This window comes from Cavia porcellus, unplaced genomic scaffold (genome assembly GCF_034190915.1).
Source record: "Cavia porcellus strain 051 isolate PalLab524CR breed Dunkin Hartley unplaced genomic scaffold, mCavPor4.1 scaffold_27, whole genome shotgun sequence".
Taxonomy (NCBI): domain Eukaryota; kingdom Metazoa; phylum Chordata; class Mammalia; order Rodentia; family Caviidae; genus Cavia; species Cavia porcellus.
The window spans coordinates 25662185-25678142 of record NW_026947510.1 but is presented as its reverse complement, the minus strand read 5'-3'; the positions used below and the strand labels follow the sequence as shown (position 1 = coordinate 25678142).

The window sequence follows — 15958 nt, the reverse complement described above, 5'->3', positions numbered from 1 at the left end:
TTTCTATGTTCTCTGAAAGATCAGATAAAATGGGTATTTATTTATCAACCTTTACAACTCATAAATATTAGAAAAGTTTTGGTGCCAAAATATTGAAAGTATAGTCTTCCAGCCCTCTGCCCACATTAGGGGGAATGGGAGTCCCTTGGAGTATGACATTGTCATTGGCACATAAGATGTCACATGCCCCAGTCATGTTACCCGTCTTTGAGAGAAGATGGAATGATCAAAACATTAGAGCAGAAAGAAAAGGTGGATGAGTGTTAAAAGCAAAAATAATGTCTTGGTAAATATTCAACCCTTGTGATTATTATTTAAAATTTAAAAATTGGTAAGAGAAAGCATGGTGGCTTCAAAAGTAAGTAAGACCCGTCATTCTAGAACTTAATGAAACCAAGGCCTGAGTTAAAAGAGAAGACCAGAGATGGGCATGGGTGTCACATCTGTCATCCTAGCATTCAGGAGGGTGAGGCAGGAGTATTGCTGTGAGTTTGAGTCCAGCCTGGGCTTCATAGTAAGTTTCAGGGGCAACCTGAACTATATAGCAAGATCCTGTCTCAAAAAAATCACTTAGACAAACATGCTTCATTATAATTTATTTAGCAATTCCTTAAGAAAGTTGATGCATCCTCCAAAATAACATCCCTCTTGAGGGCAATCAATCACGTAATGAAACCATATTGCTTAATTCTGAAGTCTAGGATTATGCGGCTTGAGTGGTAAAATGAGAGCATTGCCCAGACTGTATAATGTCTGGAGTGCCAAAAAGTACCAATATCGATTTGTTTCACATAACACTATGCCTTAAGATGTATCCATTGTCCTGCTAGTGACTCAACTTATTTTTTATAGCAGAGTGGTACTTCACTGTGTATAAATACCACATTTTATATAGGGAGTGGTGGTGAGGATTGAGCAGGTTGTCCAGCCTGGGCTTGCCAATTAAACATTACCAGATCATATGGGTCAACTTTAATCTTTGGCATGTGGAAAGGCAGTTTTGTTTTTCTTTTAGCACCACTTATTAAAGAGATTTTCTTCCAGTGAGTGTTGTTTGGCCTCTTTATCAAAGATAAAGTAGCTGAGTGTTTTCAGGGTTGTTTGTGCATCTTCTAATCTGTTCCATAGATTCTTGGGTTGGTGTTTTATTTGTTTCATTTTGTTTTATTTGTTTAATTTTGTTTTATTTTGCCAGTATCATGCTTTTTGTTTTCTTTTTATTAATATAGCTTTGTAGTATAATTTCTAGTCAAAAATTATGATTCTCCTTGATTTCTATTGTTGCCAAGAATTGTTTTTCCTATGCCAGATCTCTTCTGTTTCCAAACAAATTTTAGGATTGTTTTCTCTAACTCTGTGAGGTAGGTTATGGTATTTTGATTGTGATTGGATTACCCTGTATAACAATTCTGGCAGTAGGGCCATTTTCACTGTTGGTTCTTCTTACCCAGGAACAAAGGATGTCTTTCCATTTTCTGACATCATCTTTTATCTCCTTTTTCAGAGCACTGAAGTTTCCAGTGTAGACATCTTTTACTTCCTTCTTCTGACTGATTTCTAAGTATTTCACTTTGTGCAATGTTATAGTAAAAAACGTAGTTTGCCCCATTTCCCTCTCAGTGATTTGTTATTTGTGTACAGAAATGCTGTTGATTTTGAGGACTGACTTTGTATCCAGCTACACTACTAAATTTGGATATTGTCTTGGTTACTTTTATCTTGTTGCTGAGACAAAATACTTGATGCCCAAAATGAAGGAAGGAAAGGTTTACTTAGTTTACAGTTTTTGGAGGTTTCATTCAGTCCGTATTTAGCTGGCTCCAAGGCATTATCATTCATTTGTAGAAAATGTCTAATTTCTTCTTTAATTTAATCTGTGACTTATTGGTTGTTCAGGAGGGTGCTATTTAATTTCATGCATTTATACTTTTTTGTGGGTTTTTTGCCATTTATTTATAGTTGGATTGCATTATGATCTGATAATATTCATGGGGTAATTTGAATTCCTTTGCATATACATAAACATGTTCTATGAATTAGTATGTAGTCTATTTTGGAGAATATCTCATGTGTAGCTGAGAAGGATGTGTTTTCCAATGCTGCATGGTGGGATACACTGTAGCTACACTAATAAGCCCATGTGTTCAAAGGTTGGGTTCAGTTCTGGTATTTCTTTACAGTATTTTTTGTCTAGTGTATTAGTGCATGGGATATTAAGGGCCCCCATTAAAACTGCATTAATATTCACTTGAATTTTCACATTGGCTAATACTTGTTTTATGTAGTTAACTGCAATGATGTTTTGGTGCATATATTTGTATGATTATTATCTCTTCCTCTTGGATTTGTCGTTAAGCAGTAAAAACATACAAATTCTACGATTATAAAATATATACACAAATAAAATCTCTTTTAAAAGGGTTAAATTTGTTTCTTCATCATTTCTAGATTAATTTTGTAAGCTTCTAGGGATATGGCTAACATATTTTAAGCTTCCCTAGCATTTCAATAATTTGAATATATTGTGTATATCTTTCATGACTGTCTGAAGTAAATTATTAAATAACAGAAATGACAAGATAACATATTAGAAAGTCAGGAATTCATCTCTCCATGTGGGCAACACTGTAAATATATTCAATGTCATGGGATTATATACTTATAAATGGTTAAAATAATGCATACTATGCTATGTTTACCACCATGTTTAAAATAATAACATAGGCAAGTATATACACAGTATCAACTAATTTTATAGAACTGTGTCCTGCAGACCCAGGATGCCATCTAATTTTATGTGGCCCATGAGCCAAGAAAGATTTTAACATTTTTAATAGTTGAAAATCTAAAGTAAGATTTGTTGGCATGTGTGCAAAATTTTATGAGTTTTAATTATCAGTATCTATGAAGCTTTATTAAAATGAAAAAAATTAGCCTATTTTGCTGAACTTGTATATTTGTTGACTGATTGACTTTTAGTAGTATCCAAGCTTTAGCACCTCTCCTAACGAATTTCAAACAAGAGGGATGATCATCAGACTGAGTTTTTTTCTTACATTAAAGTTTTTACTTCCTTCATGCTTTGAAAGTATCTACAGATTTTTGCATTTCTCATAGGTCTTGCAGAAATATCACTTCTGTACACAAAATACTTTTTTCAGTTCCAACAAAAGCTTTTCATATAACAGTAAATTTCTTGTTGTATTGTCCCTTGCTGATAGAGACACAACTGAATTTGTATTTTAATGTTGACTCCTACAGTGCTCCAAGACTTACTAGTTCTGGTATTTTTCTGATGAAATCACCGAGCTTTTGTTATACTAGGATTAGGTCAACTGTGAATAGGGACAGTTTTACCTCTTTCTTTCCAATTTGGGAACCTTTTCCTTCTGTCCCTGGTTTGGTAGCATTAGTTAAAATGTCTAGTATAATGCTGAATACAGTGGTGAAGTTCAGTTTGTTGTTTTCTAATTGTAGGAGGAATGTTTTTACACTTTTATTATTAATATGATATCATTTTTTAGTTTTTGGTTTGTCACTTATGTTGCAATGGTTACATGGTTTTCTTCTACTGATGTAATATATTGACTGATTTTATGTTGAAACTTCTATATGTTTTTTGGATAAATCCCACTTTTTTATAGTGTGTAATACATTTAATGTTCTATTACACCTGTGTGCAATAAAGTTACCATGTGCTCTGGTTTGAATGTGTTATGTTCCTTCCAAAACTGATACTAAAATTTGATTTCTATTCTGGTGGTGTAGGGAGGTGGGGCCTAAAAAGATTCCACCATATTTCTAGGAATTTAGGAACATACCAATGGAAAGCTATGCACAAACCCAGGAAATTTTTGAGTAGTTTCTAATTGTTCACCTCTATATGACCTTGAGATTCTGTTTAAGCAGGAAATGATGGCTAACAAAAAGTTGGTACTTCCTGGCTGGGTATATGACATGTGTCTAAAATATGCATGGAATCTTTTGACAAAGACAAGAGACTTAAATATTTAAGCATTATGAACTTACTAAGAAGCTACTGTAGAACAGATATCAGATGGGTGATCATAACAGAAAATATAGATTATAACAAAATACAGATTTCATACTAGCAAACAAGCAACAAAATCCTGTAAAGACAGGATTTAAAGTCTCCACATGTACCATTTTATGTAATCAAAATTTTAACAGATTTTCACATTTTAGAGTCTGCCTGATTTATATACTTAATAAAACCTCATGCCATATCTGCTGGTGATTGATATAAAACCATCAACTGCTATAGTTCTTTGGAGATTGCTGATCCAGAAATTTCCATATCCATATTCCAAATTTCCATATTTTACTGTCACATTACAGTCATCATTTTCCTAGATCAGCTGTAGAATCTCTTACATATCTATACCTTCTTAATAAAAAAGAAGCAGAAATGGAGGTGGAGGAAGGAAAAAGGGGGGTCATAATCAAAATGTAAGATGTATATTTAAATAAAAAATTTGTCACAGTAAAAAAAAGTCATTAATATCCCTCAGATACTTCTCTTTCCTTTAAACACACTTGTCACATCATTCTTTCCATTTTGTGAAGTCCTCTTTTGAGTCTTTACAAGATGTAAAAAACAAAGTGAAGACTGCTGCCAAAACCATCCATTGGACAGTTAGGCTTGTGACAACATTATGGTGTGTTCCCATCCACGTTATTCAGGAGCTCTGGCAGCGTATGACTCTGGCTCCTCCCATGTCCAGATAACCATGAAAGGTAGAATTGATTCAAGACATTCCAGTAGCCACAACTATGCAAATAAAAACACTCAGAAAAAGGAACTTCTAGAACTGCTATAGAAAGTGACAAGAATGACGGGATAAGTATGTTCAAAATGAGGGAGGTATTTTGAGGAGGATTCATGATGAATCATCTTTTTACTGTAATTAAATTTTAAAATCTAAACATCCACTATATTTTTAATCATCTCTCATATAGCCTGCATCCTCAGTAATTGTGGTAAGTGTAATTTCACTGCAGACTTGTATTAGTGCATAGGAGAACCTGCAGAGCTGGGGCACAGGATGACACGTGCTCTGAATCACATGTAATGTGGGACACAGAAATTTACAAGATTGGCCTCCAGTGGTTGCAGGCATAGTCAAATGCACAAAAGATCTGTCTGGGCTCTAGGGATGCAAAGGACCCAGCAGATGGCCTCCAGCTCACAGCAAAGACCCAAAGAGCCTCCATCAGGAGGCTGAAGGACAGAAGACTAAAGGGGTCTAAATCAGGAAATTGAAGGGTCAGCACTAGAAGCTAAAAAGAACCTGCCTTGGCGGGCAGAAAGACCAGAAGCACCAGGGAAAGCTGGGAGGCACTGCCCAAGGCAAAGGTGAAGCCAAAGACCTTAGCTCCTCCAAAGAGAACAGCTGAAGCTCCTCTGAGGAAAATCAGCTGCAAAAGAAGCTCTTCCAAGAAAAATCAGCTGAAATCCTTCACTCTCATTCTCTTATTCTGTTCAGAAAGCAAGCCTCTTTGAAAGTATGTCTTCCACCCTGGAATCATACTGATTCAATTCAGCTGGACATTTCCCCACTGAAGCTGACAGTCAGTGAACCACCACAATACTGGAAAGATAGAGATGCCAAAAGTATATTTTATTTATTTATCTTTTTGGTACTGGGGATTGAACTCACAAACTGTCGCTTGCCAGGCAATGGTTATGCTGCTGAGCCAAATCCCCAGCCCAAAAGTAGATTTTAAAGAGTGATCTAACCATATGTTCTCTACAATAGATAAAATAGATTCAAAGAGCTAATAATCTCAGCAAAATTTCAGGGCACAAGAAACAATTACACAGCTATACATTATAAAATTATATTAAAATAATTATTAAAAAATTTTTGAATAAATTCAACAAAATAAGTGTCAGAATTATATACCCATGACATGAAAACACACTTGAAAATGTGAAAGAGGACCTAAATTAGTAGAAGGATAGCCCATATTAGTGAAATGGAGGATATTAAATGGTTATATTTGTCAACTTGCTCTATTGTTTCAGTGCAATTCATATGAAAATTCCAGCTAGTTTTTGTTTTGTTTTGCAGAAAGTGACAAGTGACTTGAAAATTTGTAGGGCAACATGAATAAGCGAAATAAATCAAACTCACATATATAAATACCGAATAGTTTCCCGAATGTAAGAAATGGTAAGAATACATAAAAGTATGTAGTAAACATGATTGCCCATTATATTGCTTTGAAGCCTTATAATGTTTTCATTATTTGGAATGGTTCTATTCTGGGTTGTTTGATTTTATTGTTTGTGTATGAACAGTTGTTTTGAAGAAAACAAGACAATATAATAGCTAGTGCTGATATAATATCATCTTACTTTGAAGTCCCATGAAGCTTTTATTCTTCTGTCTCCATTGGTTTATCATGTTGTATCTTATTGGATTTTATTATATGTAATAGTATAAACAAATTTTTATAGACAAGGAGATAATATAGAAACCATTGTTCATTTTCTGTTAGTTGGTTCTAAATACCCTGTAATACTTTCATTCTCTTGAATGGTTTTACACTGTCATGTTGTGTTTGATATACGAAGTTATAGTCAAATATTTCAAGGAAAGAGACACTATGGTAGCTACTGTTATGTCGGGTTAACTTGTGGTGAAACACTATGTTGCTTAAATTGTTCTGTTCTGAAGTGTGTTATTATGTTGTTATGTCCTCTTTTATCTTAATCTCCTTCTTTCTTTTACTTTTTTAATAAAAAAAGAGAAACCCAACATTTCCACAACAATCTTGATAACAAATAACAAATTCGAAATAAGCATTACTCTTCTGCCTAACAGTTAGCTTGCCTCTCATATCCATGCTCTTGGAACTGGAACACCTGTTCCCTTCAGGCACTCCACTCAACATGTGTGAACAAGCTCCTGTTCAGCTGCTCCCAACACTTTGTAAGGGAGTCACCATCATTCAGTTTGGAAAAGTCAGTCTTTTTCCCAGTAGCTCTGATACAACTAGTCACCATGTGTTAAAAAAGATGTTAACTTGTATCTCTTACTATGCATAAAGTATTAACTTGAAATGATCGTAGACTCAATATAAAATATGAAACTGAAATGTATAGAAGAAAGTATAGGCATATACCTTTATGTTTACAATGACATCAAAAACAGAAGTGGCAACATGAAAGCTAGATAAATTAGATATCATCAAAATTACAAACTTGTATGTTTCAAAGAATACCAGAAAGGATATGAAAAGACCGTTCACAGAATGGGAGAAAATATTTGCATGTCTTATATATATTAAGGAACTTATACCTAGAATGTGTGAATAATAGATAAAAGTAAATAATAAAAAGACAACCCAAAAAATACACAAATGTCTATGACTAGACATTTTTCCAAAAAAAGGGCATATAAGTGGGTAAATAAGTACATGAAAGGATGTTCAATATCATTAATCATTAGGGAAATGCAAGCAAAATTATAGTAACAAGTGTTATTGACAATAAGAAATGAAATGACTAGTATAGGAAAGGATGGAGAAACTCATAAATTTCTGTTGGAAATGTAAATCATGCAGCTAATTTGGAAAATACTTTCCAGTTCCTCAAAATTAAACATGTGTTTGCCATCTGACCTATCAATTCCACAAGTAGGTGGATAGTCAAGAAACATAAATATATATCCACATAATGACTTGAATGTGAATTTTCATAACAGTTTTAATATCTACACAGGAGAAAACCCCGATACTATTAGTGAAGAAACAAAATATGCCACATACATGCAATAGAATGTCATTTACACATAAAAACTAATGACATACTGATGGATGCTACAGCATGGTTGACCTTGAAAATATTATGTTACATAAAAAAAGAAACCACAAAAGACCACATGTTATATGAATTAATTTATATCAAATGTCCAGAATAGGTAAATTATAAAGAAAGCAGATTAGTTGTTCCTGGGGAGGCATGGAGGAATTGATAGTTATTGCTAATGAATATGAGGTTTCTTTGGGAATGATGAAAATCTCCTAACATTATATAGTAGTGACGACTCTGACTATGCTAAAAACCATTGACTTGTGTGCTTTCAAGGAGTTACTTCATGATACTCAATATATTCTTAAGGCCAGTATGAAAAACAGCAACTGTGATATTGTCTCCCTTGTACAGGTTTCAGTGTGTATTTAGCCAGAGGAGTAAAGATGAATAATACCAAGCCCCCTTCTATAAAACTGAATGATGGGCACCTCATGCCTGTGCTGGGACTGGGCACATCCAGTCCTCTAAAGGTAACCATAATGGTACTGGAGCTTGAAGATTAGCAGGCTGGTTCCTGCGGAGAACCAGTCTCTGTAGTTTGTTAAATGTAGGTGGGTTTAACTGTCTTCCTTTGTAAGACACTTGTCTCCATGTTAGAGAGCTGTACATTATTACTTCCTGTCGTACTCTAAGAAAATAGCTTTGTTATATGTGTATTATAGCAAACCTGTAAAGGGGCTTACTAAATGTGTTTGTTTTATCCTTTTTCCCTAACTGATATGTTAAGTGACCTAATTGATATGTTGAGCAACACTCTCCCCTGTAAAGAATTGCAAGAATCTCACCTAATTGATATGTTAACCATTGTTGCCCTCTACAAACTACAGAAGCTGTGCTAAAACAAGCTAACAAGGGTTGTTAATCACTGCTAGGCGCCTCTATTCTCCGCTAAAGAGCTAAGGAAAACTAAAATGGCAATTAATTTACATTTGTTTGGGGTAACCTGCTTGTGTGCAGAGAGATTTGCGTGTGAGTTTAACCCTTTACCCTGACCTTGACACATTACCGCCGTTTTCTGTTCTGTATGGCGCCTTATTGCCTCCCTCTCCCCTCACCTATCTATCTAGGCCATAAAGAATTTGGGTTTCTGGTGACCTCCCCCCGACCCGGTAATGATCTGTTGTAAAATGAGCCTGCCCCAATTTTAAGAACTGCTTAGCTTAAAGAAATTACCGGGTAATACTATGGCCCAAACCCCAATCGGTGCTTTCCTTCTGTTCTGTATGTATCAAATGAGTTAGATATCAGATCTTTGTAAAACTTAAGTTCCAGCGTCTCATAACTCGTGACCCCTTCGCACTCACTAGCGAAGACAAGCTGTCCTGAGATAATTAACTCTCCACTTTCTTCTCCAAATATTGCTGCAGACGTGCCACTCTGAGATAATGTCAGTCTGCAGGATGGGAGTAATTTTAAAAAACACCAGGAACTCCCTAGATTGTCAGAGCTAAGTGGACAGCAATACAGTTTCCAGACTCAGGTCAACAAGTTTGATGGCTCTGCAGGTTTCTTTGTTTCTCCCCCGCCTTTTCCTCCAGCCCCTTTTTAAAGTCCTCCCTTCAGCCTCTGGGAGACAGTCTCCAAACTGGCTCCCGGAGACTGGTCGCCAGGCCTGGAAATAAAGCCTTTGCCACCTAAATTTTGGTCTCTTGCCTCCTTGGATTTTATACCGGGGCCCAAGTTATAACACTTCCTGTGTTGTCAGTGCTTTTCAATTTTTCATACAGATTTTGATGATCTTATTAAGAATATAAATTTGGGGGCCTTTTCCCTAAAAGCAAGTCTTAAAAACTGACATTTCTATTGAGGTGCTAAGTGTTTCTGATTCAGAGGGGGACAGTTGGAGCACCACTATATCCAGGGAGATCAAATGTGTCATCCGTCCAATGATTGAGAGGTAGTCAAGCCTGTTTTTGTGGCTCTCCCTATTGTCCAGTTGTAGCCATTTTATATAACAATAAATTATACCTAGTTGTCACAATTGCCATGTGTTAGAAAATTTGCATTAAATTTCTTTGTGAAATAATGCCTGACTCCTCTTCAGTTTACCAATAATTATATAGCATCCAGACACATTTCTATAGCAAAAGGTCTAGGGACAGACAGGATAAGAGGAAACAGTCTGAGAGGAAACAGCTTCTCAGAGGCCAAGTTGTTGAGACTGTGGAACATGAAGTGGTGGCATGAACTTCTCTTTGTTTTGATGACTGAATTCTACACATATTTCTGAATCTAAAAGGAAGTCATAGGATTTATACTCTACAAGAGAGGTGCATGCAGCATACCCTGAGAATTCTCAGCAGAGACAGGTGTGCAGTGCTGCTTTCGTCCTGACTTGGCTCTATAACCTGAAGGTGGTTAATCTTGGGACTTAGCACATAGCAAGGTAGGGATTTAAAAAGATACATGCGAGGGACACTTAGTTATTGAGAGAGAAAGAAATGCATGGTGTCAGGAGTCCATCCTGGTGACCCAGCAGAACGGTAGGCAGCAAATGAAATATCAGTGTTTTGAAGGAGAAAATGTCATCTAATGATCAACTTAGTGTTAACACATAAAGGAATCAGCTATGACATATGTTTTAGTGGAAAAAAAATTCTTTTACATTGTTGCTGTCCCTGAAATGTTCTTGGAAATGATTTAGACAGGTAAATTATTAAATTTATTCCATCTAAAGTTGTATTTTTTTTTGCATTGATAGATATTATTAGCATCAAATTTTTGAGTTAAACTCAGTTTAACAATCGCTTTATTTATTTATTTTTTTTTTTTTTTGTGCCAAGGATTAAGCTTACAACCTTGCTCTTACCAGGCAAGTGCTTGAGCCAATGATTTCTTCTAGTGTAAATTAACTTAGGAGTATTAATTTATAGATCATACTTATATCTCTATATATAGTGTAAATCCAGAGACAGTTAAATTCAGTGGTTGCTAAGTCTGGGTCCTATAGACTCAAGCCATCAATTGTGAGCATCTTCTCACAATTTTGGAAACTTGAAATTAGATATGACAGGAATATTTATACTAGGAACTGGCAAATATTATAAATCAGGACTTCTTTTGGAAGTTACTTGTTATACATTTACCAATTGATGTAGCTCAACATTTAACTTTGCCTCATTCAATCTTAGTTTTTTGGGAAAAAAAGATTGTATTCCATAGTTCTATATATGAAATGTCTCTTTGTGAGTCAAATAAATATCTTTTATGTTCTTTTAGGGCGCTGCAAATAAGGTAGGAGAAGCTGTCCAGGAAGCAATTGATATAGGTTACAGGCTTATTGATTCAGCTTATTTCTATCTAAATGAAGAAGAAATTGGATGGTCCCTCCAGAAGAAGATTGGCAGTGGCAGTGTAAAGAGAAGTGATATTTTCTATATTTCAAAGGTGCTGTTATAGTTATGTTAGGTCTGGGAGAAGGGAGAGGAGGAGAAGTCCGCGGGAGGAATGGAGCGGAGTGGACGGCCGTAAAAGTAGTGGTCAGCGGTGGCTTTATTCTGGGAATGCGGGGAGGGGGCCCCCGTCGCCGGCCGGCGCGGGCCCTGGCACGCTGGAGTCTGGCGAGCTCTCTCTTTCTGGCGAACTCCCTCTGGCAAAACTCCCCGGCGAACTCTCTCAGACACGTGGCGTGGGAGATCTAAATAGCCTAAGCTTAGGGCAGCACCCTAACTTCATTAGAGATGCACAGATATCTCATTGGCGCACAGGTCCTTAAGGATGGGGATACAGAATTACAATCAAGTCCATAGGGGGCAGGGTGGGGGAGGAGTTTAGGTGCAGCCTTTTCTGGTTACAGTGTTTTATCTGGGCCGGCAACTCTTTCATATCCCGTCTTCTGGTTATTAGGAAAAGGGGCGAAGATCTCTCTCTGTAACTACTTCCTGCTGGCTGAGGGCGCTGTATTGGGGTCTAGGGGAGTTTGACAGGATGAAGGTTGATGCCCAGGTAGACACTGATGCCAGGTGTTTTAGCCAGGACAACTTCACTGGTGAATGTATGTATGTCAGACTGGAAAAACAAAGAGACATAATGTTATTAGGAGACATGGCACTATTATATTTAAGGACCCAGGTGAGGTAGATAGGAAGGTGACTTTGGTTTTGAGATGGTATTTTATCAGGGTGACGTTGAGGTGGCAAGGCAGAATTCTGAAAAATAAACGTGGGATTAGGAGGAGTGAAGTTATGAGAGGTGTTTACTCCCCCCTATGAAAGCATAAAAGTTAAAAGGTAGGTAGGTAAGGCTTGTCTCTGGTATATATGATGTTGGAGTCTGTAGGCAACCGTGTTAAGGACTCCCGCTATAGAAATGATTATTAATAGAATGTAAGAAATTAAGAATCAAACTGGACAACAAAACATGACAACCTGTGAGTCATAAGGCAGAGATGAGCATCAAAAGGATGGTTAGATCTAGGGCCTGAGTAATGTGAGACCAGAATGGCAGTTTAAAAGGGAATAAAAGCATTTTATGATTTAGGACTGGGACCTGTATAAAAATGGGCCTGTTTGTAAATGGCATAGGTTGACCATCAATACCATGTCATAGAGATTGATTTAATATAGCAACCTGAATACTCAGGAAGAATCCTGTATATATGGCCTCTATGTCCACAAATATAGAGAATATCTTACCTGAGACTGTAGTGTGACTTGGAATCTGAGACGGACACCTTAAAGGGGGCTGTTGTTATCTTGAACCCCCTCAGCCTCCAGCAGCGATTTTTTGTCGGTGACGAATCTGGCAGTGTCGACATTTCCTATGAGGGCTAGAACTTAGGATGGCTTACCCACTCTCTGGTGGCTAGGACAGTCCAGTAGCCCTGGAGTAAGGTCTCAAAGAATGCCAGGATGGGACATTTTTGTCCAGTATCTTCTGCTGCATTTGAGCGTGGTCCATGGAGGGGGCAGGCAGCTCCACCTTGTGTAGGTTTACCTGTCTCAGAACTCCAAGTGTCACAAGTGTTAAAAATATAAAAAACCATATTAAGATCTCTCTAAGGTTTGAAGGTCAAGTTTTGCCTTTTTGTTTGGGATTTGGACTATAGTAGAATTAAGTAAGTATAGGTTTAGCAATCTTATGAATAAATTAAAACTGATATAATACTGTCAGATTTTGAACACAGTTACTTTTAAAGTTGTTACTTGCAGTACTATGAATCAAGACAAATAAAATAAAACTTTGAAGAAAACCCTTGTCTTGAAATAGAGCTAGTGGTTTCCAGCAAAAAGGAATTTATAAGCTTAGTTGTTAAACAGGAGATTGGTGAAGGCTTTGATAAATAAGGTTGGTAAAATAAAATAAAACTTTGAAGAAAACCCTTGTCTTGAAATAGAGCTAGTGGTTTCCAGCAAAAAGGAATTTATAACCTTAGTTGTTAAACAGGAGGTGGTGAAGGCTTTGATTGATAAACAAGGCTGATAAAATTATCAGGTGGCCAGTAACTTTGATTAAACGGTTTGAGAATTGTAATAAAAAAGCATCTCTTGAGCGGAGCCAAATTGTAAAAAAAAAGCATGCCTGAGCAGAGCCGTTGAGCTGCTGTGTGTGCGGTGCCACGGAGAGGTAGGCAAGGAACCGTAGAGTGGGCGGGGCGAGCGCGGGACACTGTAAGCAGACAACGGAGGCTTACTGTGACGCGCTAATTGTCATGCGGCACCAGTGGCAGCCTGTGTGTGTGGTGCCGCAGAGGGGCAGGCAAGGAACCGCAGAGTGGGCGGGGCGAACGCGGGACACCGTAAGCAAAGAACGGAGGCTTACTGTGACGCGCTAAGCGGCGCAGGGAAATGACGTCGTTCCGCTGCGATCGCGTAAGGGGGTGGGGCTTGGAGGCCCCGAGTGGTGATCCCAGTTAACGCCTGGCGTCAATGGGAGCTGCAGCTCGCGTTCGGTCCCCCGGAGGGACGGGGCGACGGCTGAGGCGGGCGACAGAGGGAGTGGCCGCGTCCCGGAGGGGCGGGGCGGCGGCAGAGGCAGTCAGAGGCATGGCTTGCTGGCTGTGCGGAGCCCCGCGCGCGTGGGGCGGGGCAACAGAGGGGGTGGCCGCGTCCCGGAGGGGCGGCGCGGCGGCAGAGGCAGTCAGAGGCACGGCTTGCTGGCTGCGCGGAGCCCCGCGTGCGTGGGGCGGGGCGACAGAGGGGGTGGCCGCGTCCCGGAGGGGCGGTGCGGCGGCCAAGGCGGTGGCTGTGCCCCGGAGGGGCGGGGCGACGGCCGAGGCGGGCAGCAGAGATGGTGGCCGCGCCCCGAAGGGGCGGCGCAGCGGCAGAGGCAGTCAGAGGCATGGCTTGCTTGCTGTAAGGAGCCCGGTGTGTGGGGCAGGGTGTGGCCGCGGGAGAGGCACAGCGTGAAGTTAGGTGGGCTTTGTTTTGAAAGGCTCACAGCCGCGCCAGAGCTGGGCGCGCTGTGAAAGCCACGGCTTTTGGGCGGCTACGGCGGGCGGCGTATGGCGCAGGGACACTGCCGCCGTGTGGGTGGTGAAACAGGAAATGAATGGGCTGGGCTGGAGACCAAAGCCAGAGAGGCCCACAGAATTGGAACGCAATGTGAGAGGGAAAGAAAGAAAAAAAGGCTGTTTTTAAAATTAAAAGCAGTTTGATGTGAATTTTAGGTTTGTCTGGTCTTATTTAACTTCGGGAGAACGGCGTAAAGTGGGAAACAAAAGGGAGAGGAGCCAGGCGCGGGCGGAGCCAATGAATGGAGGGGCCGGGGCTCGAGCCGCTGCGCCGGCGAAATAAACAGAACTAAAACATGGTGGGAGGGGGGGGGGGAGAGGCGCCTGGCGCAGAGGAGCCAGGCGCGGGCCCCCCCTGGGGTGACCAGGCCCCGCGGGCCACGCGGGAGACCGGCTCATGACCGCAGGACCAGCGGCGCCGAGGCGGCGCGCGGAGGCAAGCGCGCGGCGGGGAGGGATCCGCGCCGGGAAAGAAAGGCGCTTTAAAAGTCCTGTAAAGGGCCCCCCACCCTGGGGTGACCAGGCCTCACGGGCCACGCGGAAGGCCGTTATGACCGCGGGACCGGCAGCGCCGAGGCTGTGAGCGGGAGCCGGAAGAAGGGCGCGCGGGTCGGGGACACAGGAACAAAAGAGCGCACGCTGGGAAAGAAACAGCCTGTTTTAAAAGTTAGCAGGGGAGTTAATTACCCGAGTGGTAGTGGATTTTTGACTGCAGAAGTAAAGAAATTTTAACAGCAGGGGGACTATAAAACAAAACCGAGAAAAGTATAGTCTCTCACCTGCCGCCGAGTCACAGGGCACCATCTGTTAGGTCTGTGAGAAGGGGGAGGCGGAGAGAGAAGTCTGCGGGAGGAATGGAGCGGAGTGGACGGCCGTAACAGTAGTGGTCAGCGGTGGCTTTATTCCGGGAATGCGGGGAGGGGGCCCCCGCCGCCGGCGGTGCCGGCCCCGGGCATCTCTGCACGGAGCCCGGGGCCGGGCTGTGGTGTCTCTGGGAACACGGGGAGTGGAGACTGGCGCGCTGGAGTCTGGCGAGCTCTCTCTTTCTGGCGAACTCCCTCTGGCAAAACTCCCCGGCGAACTCTCTAGGACACGTGGCGTGGGAGATCTAAATAACCTAAGCTTAGGGCAGCACCCTAACTTCATTAGAGATGCACAGATATCTCATTGGCGCACAGGTCCTTAAGGATGGGGATACAGAATTACAATCAAGTCCATAGGGGGCAGGGTGGGGGAGGAGTTTAGGTGCAGCCTTTTCTGGTTACAGTGTTTTATCTGGGCCGGCAACTCTTTCAGTTATATGTACTGTATCTGTATCTGTAGGGTGCTTATTATTAAAATATTAGATTATTAAGATATTAAATTATTATTAAAATAATAGATTTTTGGAAAATTTCTCTTTGTATTGTTGGATTTTAATTTCTTTTGATCATGCAACATGGGAAGTGGCTAGGAATGAGGGTTCTGTCAGACTGTTACTGGAATGATGTTCCCAGGAAATTCTTTTAGGTACTTGGTGTCCTGACCAAAGAATTGGACAAGACACACTGAAAAGGTATAGGGATACACACTCATTGAACGTGGAAAGGAAGCAGGTCTGCAGAGTGAGAGCGGGCCAGTGAACAGACACCCTGGCCAGAAAGAAAGAGAAAGGGGTCCTTTGT

At 40.3% G+C, this 15958-nt stretch overlaps 1 long non-coding RNA gene and 1 pseudogene across 1 annotated transcript; one reads left to right on the top strand and one right to left on the bottom strand.

The window, feature by feature from the left end:
- The window catches only part of LOC100727734 (aldo-keto reductase family 1 member C23-like protein), a 73564-nt pseudogene that overhangs the window by 19073 nt on the left and 38533 nt on the right, over positions 1 to 15958 (top strand).
- LOC134473524 (uncharacterized) lies at positions 11199 to 15583 on the bottom strand. Its single transcript, XR_010043810.1, has 2 exons — positions 15074 to 15583; positions 11199 to 11991 (listed from the first exon to the last, which is right to left on the bottom strand). It is a non-coding gene; the product is annotated as an uncharacterized LOC134473524 (long non-coding RNA).